The 10546-nt window shown below is 34.8% G+C and overlaps 1 long non-coding RNA gene across 1 annotated transcript; it reads left to right on the top strand.

Moving 5' to 3' along the window:
* Positions 1-301: 301 nt before the first annotated feature.
* LOC141723903 (uncharacterized) lies at positions 302-2385 on the top strand. The gene is made up of 3 exons (XR_012576393.1): positions 302-593; positions 1813-1911; positions 2229-2385. It is a non-coding gene; the product is annotated as an uncharacterized LOC141723903 (long non-coding RNA).
* The last annotated feature ends 8161 nt before the right edge of the window (positions 2386-10546 follow it).

Genomic DNA, 10546 nt, shown 5'->3' with positions numbered 1-10546 from the left:
CACAATGTTAATATATTTGAACTTTAGTTATGTAGAAAAATAATTTAAAATTTTAAAATTTGTTTCAAATAATTTTATATAAAAAATTATATGAAATTATTTAAAATAAAAATTATTATATTCATATAAAGTAAAATAAAAATAAGTATTTAATTATAATATATAAGTAAGAAAATTAATTTATAATTTTTTCATTTTTCACACAATTTTTGGTTTTTTCCCTTAAATTTTCATTTCCCCCTTCCTTGTAATTTTCATTTCCCCCCTTACCTCCCCCTTCCCCTTTCTTAGATCTGACCCCTCTTCTCCTTCTGGTTCTCTCTCCCTACTCTTCCATATCTCTCCTACAACTCTTCTCTCTCCTCTGTCTATCTGGTTTTGCTTAAAATCAGAGTATCGACAATGCTTTAAAGGTGAGGCAATTTGCATTGATATTTACTAGTAGGCTTACTTTCTTCCTCTTCTGCTCAGACATCGCCAATCTGTTTACTCCTCCACGCAAACCCCCCCCCCCCCAACACCACCATCACAATCACCATAAAATCCAATCTTCATCGCCGGTCATTCAAGAAACTCTTCAGTTTCCTATTCAGGTTCATATTTTATGTTAATTGTTGGATTTTGATATACCCTTTTGAATTCTTGATGAATCTTGCTGACTCCTATTTGTGATATGTGTAATTTCAAAAAGTTAGTTGTGGTATTGGAGGAATTGGTATTGGCCATACAGTAAACATTGAATTTTGTTCTTCTTGTTCTTACAAGTATGTTTCGTCCCCCTTTAATTTTTTAATGCTAATATGTATGGGATCATGTTTATGTACTAATCAGGTGAATTGGATTTGTGTTTTTAGGGAATTTTCTTTCTGTTTTAGTGAATGTTGATTTATGTAGTAGTATTCCGATAAATAGAAATTAAAGTTTGGAATTTTTGGTGTTTCCTAGTGTATTTTTGTAGAATTTTGAATGTTTTTATAGTATGTAGTCGATATGCATGACAATGGCTGGTGAGCATTTTACATTCTTTATGGTGAGAATTGTAAATGTCCTTTTACATGGCCTGCATATGTTGACGCACGACTTATCTAGCGTTAAAATCTTATAAAAATTAACAATTTGGTTATAAAATTTCATGAGTTAGGAATTATTTTATTGCAAGACTTTCAGTGATTCTGAGTTCGGATATTGATATACAGATAACAGACAGGTAAGTCTTGCTACCACTATTTTATGTTTAAATAAATAAATTTCCGCACTATTCTTTTGTTATAGAAAAAAGCAAGTTCAAATGATAAGGAGCTTCTGGTTTAGCCATGTCTGATGCTGATAATTGTCATTTCTTAGTAGCTATAAAAAGAAATTTGTCTGGAATTTGAATTTACAATGTTGGGCTGGTCTTGTTTCTGCTGTTACCAGGCTAGGGCTCTGCCTTTGCCTTTTTTCATTGGTGAGCCATGTCCATAAAAAATTAATACTACTCACTTAACAACTAGAGTAAATAATTAAGGGAGTTACAATACTTCAACTAGTTTCGATTAATGGGAGACTGGGTCTAGTTTTTTGGCTGCTCGCGTTCCATGTATGGGAATAGAGTTCCATTTTTCCTCGGGTATGAAATTCATAGATGACCTTTTTCAGTACTTTATTAAATTTTAGCATTTAATTGGTGCACTAGTTGTATAATCTGATGAAATGTTAAGTATTCTAGAATTGGTTGTTTTCTAAAGCTTACAAGTTTTGATGTGTCAAATTAGTAATACATTTTAGTCTTTCCCTTTTAATGATTTTTTTCTCTATGTGATTTCTGTCCAGATATTTGGCGGTGTCGGAATTGCTTGTTTACCACTGGGACTTATATTTTCATTCATAAGGCGTCCTAAGGCTGCTATAACTCGCTCAGAATATATCAAGGTACATGTAACTACTTTATTTTTGGAAAAGGTAGTTGTGAAGGAATTAATTTTGGGTGTTTGACTCTATCTTAAATAGGAAGCTACAGAACTAGGTAAGAAGACCAGAGAATTGCAGCCGAAAAACTAGACCCAGACTCCTATTAATACTACTCACTTAAAATTATTTAGAGTAAAGCACAAGTACTAAATGCTGAAAGCTTAATGGTAAAACTAGGTCATGATAATAAATTTAAAGTGTGCAGACTTGACTAACTACTCAGTTAACAACTCATGCTACTAATGAGCTAAAATTTGTGTTGTTAATAATGTGTGCAGGATACTCCGTTTCATTGCCCTGATTGACGAGATTAAAGATTGCAGTTGGTGCTGCAAAAGGCCTTGCTTTTCTCCACGGAGAAAAACAGCCAGTCATATACCAAGATTTCAAAGCTTCCAACGTCCTGCTGGACTCGGTAATCCTATTCATGCCACTGAGCAGGGGTTTTCATTTGGAATGCATGCAACTCTGCACATTAATCTAAATAGGAATATGTATACAAATTAGTTATTGTGTACCTTAATGAGAATGTTTAGAAATAGATTCGAAGTTATAGTTGTAATTTTTGTAGAGAACCTTTGTATTATAAATTTAATTTTAATTTTGAAATAACAATTAAATTAATATAATATCATTTTATTTTAAAATTAATTTATTTTAAATAATGAGATTAATTTTGTAAACAGTTTTGTGAAACCCACTTAAAAAATGATGAAAATCGTTGTATGTCTCACTGCACATATTTTTTTAAAAAAAAACTATTGTCTTTTGATATTCTTTTCAATGGTTTAAATCTTTTACACCATTGTCTTTTAAACAAAAAACATTCATAAAAGAAGTTTATAAACTGTTGTTTATGACAATATCGAATAAGTTAAGAGCAATGGTTTTTCTATAAAATCATTGTTGATAAGTTAGTTAGACAAGAGTTGAATAAAAAAACAGTTGTTTTAAGAAAGTTCCAACAATGGTTAATATAAAATACCTGTTGTGCGTTCTTGATTGTAACAAGTACTAAAAAAGGTTGTGTAATCTCTCTTATTACAAGGGTTTAAACAACCGTTGTGTGAAATTCTATCACACGAGTGTTGGATAGACTACGGAAAATATACAGGTTACACAACGGTGAAAAACTGTTGTATGATCGCTTATTTCTTGTAGTGATAATTAAGATAAACTCATATGCACCTCTACCGACTTCTAATGTTAGGTTTATTGATAATGTCGTGGCTTTAGATCCGGGTAACCGTAGATGTATTGAAGATTTTGAATCATCCCAATTTAATGGATTTAAAAATTCAGCAACATCTTCGAATCAATTTTCCCTTTATCCTGGTACAAGGTATTAGCCTTAGAATGCTATTTTGCAGATTCCTTTGATATTATGTACCACGTGGTGATATCTTATCTTGCTTTATGCTCTATGATGTTAATTTTTTATTTATTTATCATCGATTTATGAAGATTGTAACTTTGACTACAAAGAACTTCTCACTGCAAGTTGCCAAATTAAAAAGGTGATCTCGCTTTTTTAATATTCGATTCAATTAGGGTTCTAGACACATCAATACCTTATTTCCTCTATGTTGTGCATATGTTGTGTACTTAATGATTTCATAAACAAAACATCTAAGTAGATTTTACTTAGTGAAATTATGTAGCACTCGACGGATATAGTCCCGACGGATAACTCATTATAGTCCCGACAGATGATTAACTTATTATCCATCGAGTGAGTAGCTTATGTAATAATAAGTTTGTAGCACAGTTATGTATGCACCTTTGTATAGAATCTGTAGTAGCATATAAGTCATGTTGACTTTAACTAGATATGCAGAATAGGTTGATTAATTGTACATAAACGATGTCTTGTAATTCTGCATAAGTGAAATAGAGTCAAGTGCCAAAATAGCTACCGACGGATGATTAACAAATCCATTGACGGATGATCAAATGACTATCAACGGATGTTTAATATAGCAGTCGATGGATGATGAATTAAACCATCAACGGATGTTCTGAAAGTCGACGGATAATCATATGAAGAATTCAAACAACAGTTGAACAGTGAAAGCTGACACACAGCCGTCGAGATGTATACAAACACACTGTGGAAGCCCATTAACTGGGTAATAGAGGATGAAAAGCAGCAAAGCTTAAGACTGTTAGATTTTATATTTGTTCAGCCTTTTTGACTTTGTAATCTTGGTATTATATAAACCAAGAGAGTAGCAAATAAAAAAAATAACTGAGATAGCTGAGAAACACAAAAACAGAGAAATCTTTGTAAGCAGAATCTTTAGCATTTCCTGTATTCTCAGTAGTTCCATTTGTAAGCAGCTGTGAGCATTTCTGCACACAGAGTCCTCTCGATATATTATATATATCTCTGGTGGAATTGTTTAAATCCACCAGAAAGTTTTTAAAGACTCTTGTTTTTAATTACTTATGTTTTGATTCAATTAAGTTTACAATGAAGAAAGTGAGTCACTCACTGACATTTTTAGTAGATTCCAAAAACTACTAAATGCTCTTAAGTTGCATGGAAGAGTCTATCAGACTAAAGACTCCAATCTGAAATTTCTCAGATCTCTTCCAAAGGAATGGAAACCAATGACAGTCTCATTGAGAAACTCACAAGATTATAAGGAGTTTACTTTGGAGAGACTGTATGGCATTCTGAAGACCTATGAGCTTGAGATAGAGCAGGATGAAAGAATGGAGAGAGGAAAGAAGAAAGGAGGATCCGTTGCACTAGTTACTGATCTGGAAAAGGAGAAGAAAGTGAAGATGGAAGCTGTAGAATCAACTTCAAAGGTCTGTGAGAATAAGGGTAAGGGGCTAGTTGCAGAAAGTGAAGATTCATTAAGCCAAGATGACATGGAGGACATTGATGAACACCTAGCTTTTTTTCAATAAGATTTGCCAAGCTCAAGTTCAAGAAGAATTTTGGAGCAGCCAAGCCAAATAGAAACATGGTGGATAAGTCAAAATTCAAATGTTTCAAATGTGGCTTGGCAGGGCATTTTGCAAATGAGTGTAGAAAGTCAGATTCCAGTAAGAAAAGGTTTGAGTCTGTGGATTATAAGCAAAAATACTTTGATCTACTCAAATAAAAGGAAAGGGCTTTTATTACACAAGAGAATGACTGGGCAGCTGATGGTTTGGATGAAAATGAAGATATCAGTTATGTCAATCTAGCCCTAATGGTCAAGTCTGATGAAACAGAGACAAGTTTCTCAAGCAATCAGGTAATCACTACAAACCTTGCACATTTATCTAAAGCTGAGTGTAATGATGCAATAAATGACATGTCTACAGAATTGTATCATTTGCGTGTTACACTTAAGTCTCTCACTAAAGAAAATGCTAAAATCAAAGAAAATAACTTGTTTTTAAGTGAGAGGAATAATGTGCTTGAGTCTCAGTTTGTTGAGTTTGAGAAACTAAAAATTGAGTGTAAGATTGCCAAGGAGGAATTAACTGAGTCCTTGAAAAAGGAAGAAATTTTGAAGAAGCAACTCGAGCTTGAACAAGAGGTGATTAAAGCATGGAAAACATCCAGGGATGTTCATGCTCAAATCACCAAAGTTCAAGGAATTGATTCTTTTTATGATGAAGCTTGGAAAAAGAATAAAGAGAAACTAGAACCTATTTTGGTAGATGGGTTGCTGACAGATGTAGACTCGACGGATGATGAGGACTATCCGTCGGATAACAAAAAGTGTTATCCGTCGAATGATAAAAATCCTCATTCGTCAGTTGTAAGCAAACCCATTAGCAAAGCCAAATTAATCAAGCTAAATGATAAGTATGGGTATGTTTCCAAGAACTTTATTTCAGGAGAGTCAAGTCAAGCTAAGAAAAGGAAAAAGGCTAATGTTGGTCACATGACTGTCAAACAGTTAAGTGGCAGACTTGAGAAAATAGAGGTAAAAATAGATACTAAAAAGAAAAACAAAAGGAATGGTAAAGTAGGGATTAACAAACACAATAACTACACACCTGATAAATATGCCCCTAAAAAAATTTGTGTCAAGTGTGGTAGTGTAAATCATTTGTCTGTTAATTGCAAATCTGCCATGCCTACTCCCATGTCTGTTCAGCCTCAATTTCCTAACATGAATGCCATGCCTCCCATGCCTGTTAATGCTATGCCTACATAGAACATGAATGCACAGTTTGCGAATATGCCATTTGCACCTAATCCATATTATGCTGCATACAATATGCCTCAAATGCCATTTAGCATGCCTTACTGGAATAACATGTTTGCGCCAGGCATGTCATTTCCTGTTAGCCATAATATGCATGATAATTCTGTTGCATTAAATGGTTTCAAAGGCCCAACCCAAATGACTAAGGAAGAATCTGAAATTCCTAAGTCAAATGAGTTAAGACCTAAAAAACAGAAGAAGAAAGCTAACAAGGCAGGACCCAAGGAAACTTGGGTACCAAAATCAACTTGATTTGATTTTGATGTGTGCAGGGAAATAGAAAGAATCTTTGGTACTTGGATAGTGGTTGTTCAAGACACATGACTGGTGATTCTACCCTACTCACAGAGTTTAAGGAGAGAGCTGGCCCAAGTATTACTTTTGGAGATGACAGCAAAGGTTATACTGTGGGATATGGCTTGATTTCAAAGGACAATGTCATCATTGAAGAGGTTGCCTTCGTGGATGGTCTCAAACACAATCTGTTGAGTATCAGCCAGCTTTGTGACAAAGGCAACTCGGTAACCTTCAACAAAGAAGCCTGTGTTGTGACTAACAATCAAAACAACAAAGTGGTTCTCACTGGTGTGAGAAGAGGAAATGTGTACCTAGCTGACTTCAACTTAACTAAAGCAGAATCTGTAACTTGTCTTCTCAGTAAAGCAAGTCAAGATGAAAGTTGGCTATGGCACAAGAAGCTATCCCATTTAAACTTCAAAACCATAAATGAGCTGGTAAAGAAAGAACTAGTAAGAGGCATTCCTCTAATGGAGTTTACAAAGGATGGACTGTGTGATGCCTGCCAAAAAGGGAAGCAGATCAAAGCATCATTCAGGAAAAAACTTGATTCAGCAATTGAAGAGCCTCTGCAATTTCTTCACATGGATTTGTTTGGACCAGTCAATGTATTGTCAATTTCAAAGAAAAGATTTTGCCTAGTAATTGTAGATGATTTCTCAAAGTTCTCTTGGATATATTTCCTAAAGTCTAAAGATGAGGCTAGTGAAATCATCATCAATCACATAAGGCAAGTTAACAATCATCCTGATTTCAAAGTTAGAAGAATCAGGAGTGACAATGGAATTGAGTTCAAGAACTATGTCATGAGAGCATTTTGTGAGGAAAATGGGATCTTTCATGAGTTTTCAGCAGCAAGGACTCCACAACAGAATGGAGTAGTGGAAAGAAAGAACAGATCTCTTATTGAAGCTACAAGGACAATGCTTGAAGAATCAAAATTACCAACATATTTCTGGGCTGAAGCTGTAAACACTACCTGCTACACTCAGAACATCTCTCTGATTAATCAAGCAAGATGCATGACTCCTTATCAATTGTTCAAGAACAAGAAGCCAACTCTAAACTTTCTTCATGTCTTTGGCTGTAAATGCTATATTCTGAGAAATCAAACTGATCAAAATGGGAAGTTTGATGCTAAAGCAGATGAAGAATTTTTGTTGGATATGCTGTTGGTAAAGTATATAGAGTCTACAATCTAAGAACCAACATTGTTGTGGAATCTATACATGTTGTGTTTGATGATAAAAAGATTGAAGGACTGAAAGATGGAGATTACCATGAGAGCCTCAAATTCGACAATATTGAGATGGTCAGTGATGGAAGTGATGATGAGAGTGATCAAGAAACAGTGTCTAAGGATAATGCAGACAAATCTACCACCAATGAAGCACAAAACTCAACATCCGTCGAGTTACAAAATTCTTCATCCGTCGGAAGGCAATCTGTGTTATCCGTCGGTAGACAACCTGCCTCATCCGTCGGTACTGAAAATTCACCACCCGTCGGGTTATCAAAAGGAGAAGGAAGTCAAGGCAGATCACCCATAGAAAATACCCCTTTCTCAAATCAAAGATCCACAAACTCAGGGGGAGTTTCTAGCAATCAAAACTCAATCACACATCAAGACAACATTGAGGTCTCTTCATCTAGAGCTAATCTACCTCAACCAAGGAAATGGACAAAAGATCGCCCCTTTGAACTGATTATTGGTGATGTTTCTTCTAGAGTTCAAATAAGAAGAGCAACTCAGGAACAATGTCTATACAGCAGCTTTCTGTCAAAGGAAGAACCAAAGAAGGTAGAAGAAGCGTTGTTAGATCCTGATTAGATTTTAGCTATGCAGGATGAGCTAAACCAATTTGAAAGGAATAAAGTTTGGAAGCTGGTACCCAAGCCTAAAGGAAAGAATCCAATAGACACCAAATGGGTATTCAGAAACAAGATGGATGAAAATGGCATAGTAGTAAGGAACAAAGCCAGATTGGTTGCTAAAGGCTATTGCCAGCAAGAAGGAATAGATTTTGATGAAACATTTGCTCCTGTTGCAAGACTTGAAGCCATCAGAATCTTCTTAGCCTATGCAGCCCATGCCAATTTCAAGGTCTATCAGATGGATGTCAAAAGTGCCTTTCTGAATGGAAATTTGGAGGAAGAAGTGTATGTTAGTCAACCTCCTGGCTTTGAAGATCCAAATTTTCCAGAGTATGTCTATTATCTACTAAAAGCACTTTATGGACTGAAACAAGCACCTAGAGCCTGGTATGACACCTTATCAAAGTTCCTTTTGGAAAATCACTTCACAAGAGGTACTGTAGATAAAACTTTATTTTTCAGAAATGTTAATGGCTCTAGCATACTTGTTCAAATTTATGTAGATGATATTATTTTTGGCTCTACAGATGAGAAACTTTGTAAAAAGTTTGCCAAACTGATGCAAAGTAAGTATGAAATGAGTATGATGGGAGAACTAACTTACTTTCTTGGTTTACAAGTTTAGCAAGTTACTGATGGAATATTCATTAGTCAAACTAAATATATTTTTGATCTTTTAAAGAAGTTTGATCTAATGGATTGCACATCTGCAAAAACTCTCATGGCCACTACAACTAAGCTTGAACTAAACACTACTGAAAAGTCTGTGGATATTTCAAGCTATAGAGGCATGGTTGGCTCACTTATGTACTTAACAGCTAGTAGGCCAGATATAATATTTGCTACATGTTTATGTGCTAGATTTCAGGCTGATCCTAGAGAGTCTCACTTGATAGCTATTAAGAGAATTTTCAGATATCTCAAGGGAACACCAAAACTTGGCATTTGGTATCCTAGAGATTCTGGTTTTGATCTAACTGGTTATTCTGATGCAGATTATGCAGGTTGCGGAATTGACAGAAAAAGCACAACAGGAACTTGTCAATTTCTAGGAAACAAGCTTGTGTCCTGGTTCAGTAAAAAGCAAAATTCAGTTTCTACTTCTACAGCTGAAGCTGAATATATTACTGCTGGCAGTTGCGTGCACAGATTTTATGGATGAAAAATCAATTGCTAGACTATGGTTTGCAAGTTGAGAGGATTCCTATTTTCTGTGATAACACAAGTGCAATTGCCATCACTGAAAATCCAGTACAACATTCAAGGACAAAGCACATAGACATCAAGTACCATTTCATAAGGGAACATGTAATGAATGGTACTGTAGAGTTACATTTTGTTCCAAGTGAGAAGCAACTTGCAGATATCTTTACCAAGCCACTGGATGAATCCACCTTTTTTAGGTTGGTAAGTGAGTTAGGTATGCTTAATTACTCTTGAATTTATTTGAGTTATTTTGCAAGTTGAAAAGTAGCCAGAAATTTAGCTGATTTTTAGTAATGGATGAAATTTTGGCTAAGTCAAAATTTACATCTCGACGGATGACCATTATCCATCGAGTTGAGTCATCCTTCGATATACTATTTGTAAATAAAAATCAATTACTTTTCTGGAACCTTTTAAAACTCGACGGATAACAGTTTATTCTCATCCGTCGAAGTGTCTAAATCTTAACCGTTAATTGCCTGAACATTATCCATCGAGTATACTTACAGTTTGTAAGTATTACATGACGGATAATGGGTGGAATTTTTACAGTTTATTTTTAAACGGCTATTTTAGGCAAGTTCTATTGGGTAATTTACTTTTCTTTATTATTTTTATTCGTTGTTTTTGAGATAGCATAAAAGCTTATTTCATTCCAATTATTTTCTTTTATCATTCTCAAATTCAACTGCTTTTATTGTATTCTCTCTCAAGCAAATATCCTCTTTCTCTTCAAGCTTTCATTCTCTAACAATGGCACCTGTAGTAAAGATCATGTCTCAAACTGGGTTCATTTATGAGAAGAACAACTTCACTGCTTTGGTCAATAAGGGTATTCATCAATCAGAAGACTATCACAAGATGATGGACTTCGTGAAGAACTGCAAGTTAAGTTATGCCTTGAATCACCCACAATTTACTGTGAAGTTGTTGAAGAGATGTGACCACTGCAATCTACAACTCTACTGACAAAACCATCACTCTAACTATCAAAGGTAATG

The sequence above is a fragment of the Apium graveolens genome, chromosome 5, assembly GCF_009905375.1.
Source record: "Apium graveolens cultivar Ventura chromosome 5, ASM990537v1, whole genome shotgun sequence".
NCBI lineage: Eukaryota > Viridiplantae > Streptophyta > Magnoliopsida > Apiales > Apiaceae > Apium > Apium graveolens.
The sequence above is the reverse complement of the archived record's forward strand: the minus strand, read 5'-3'. Positions and strand labels throughout refer to the sequence as shown.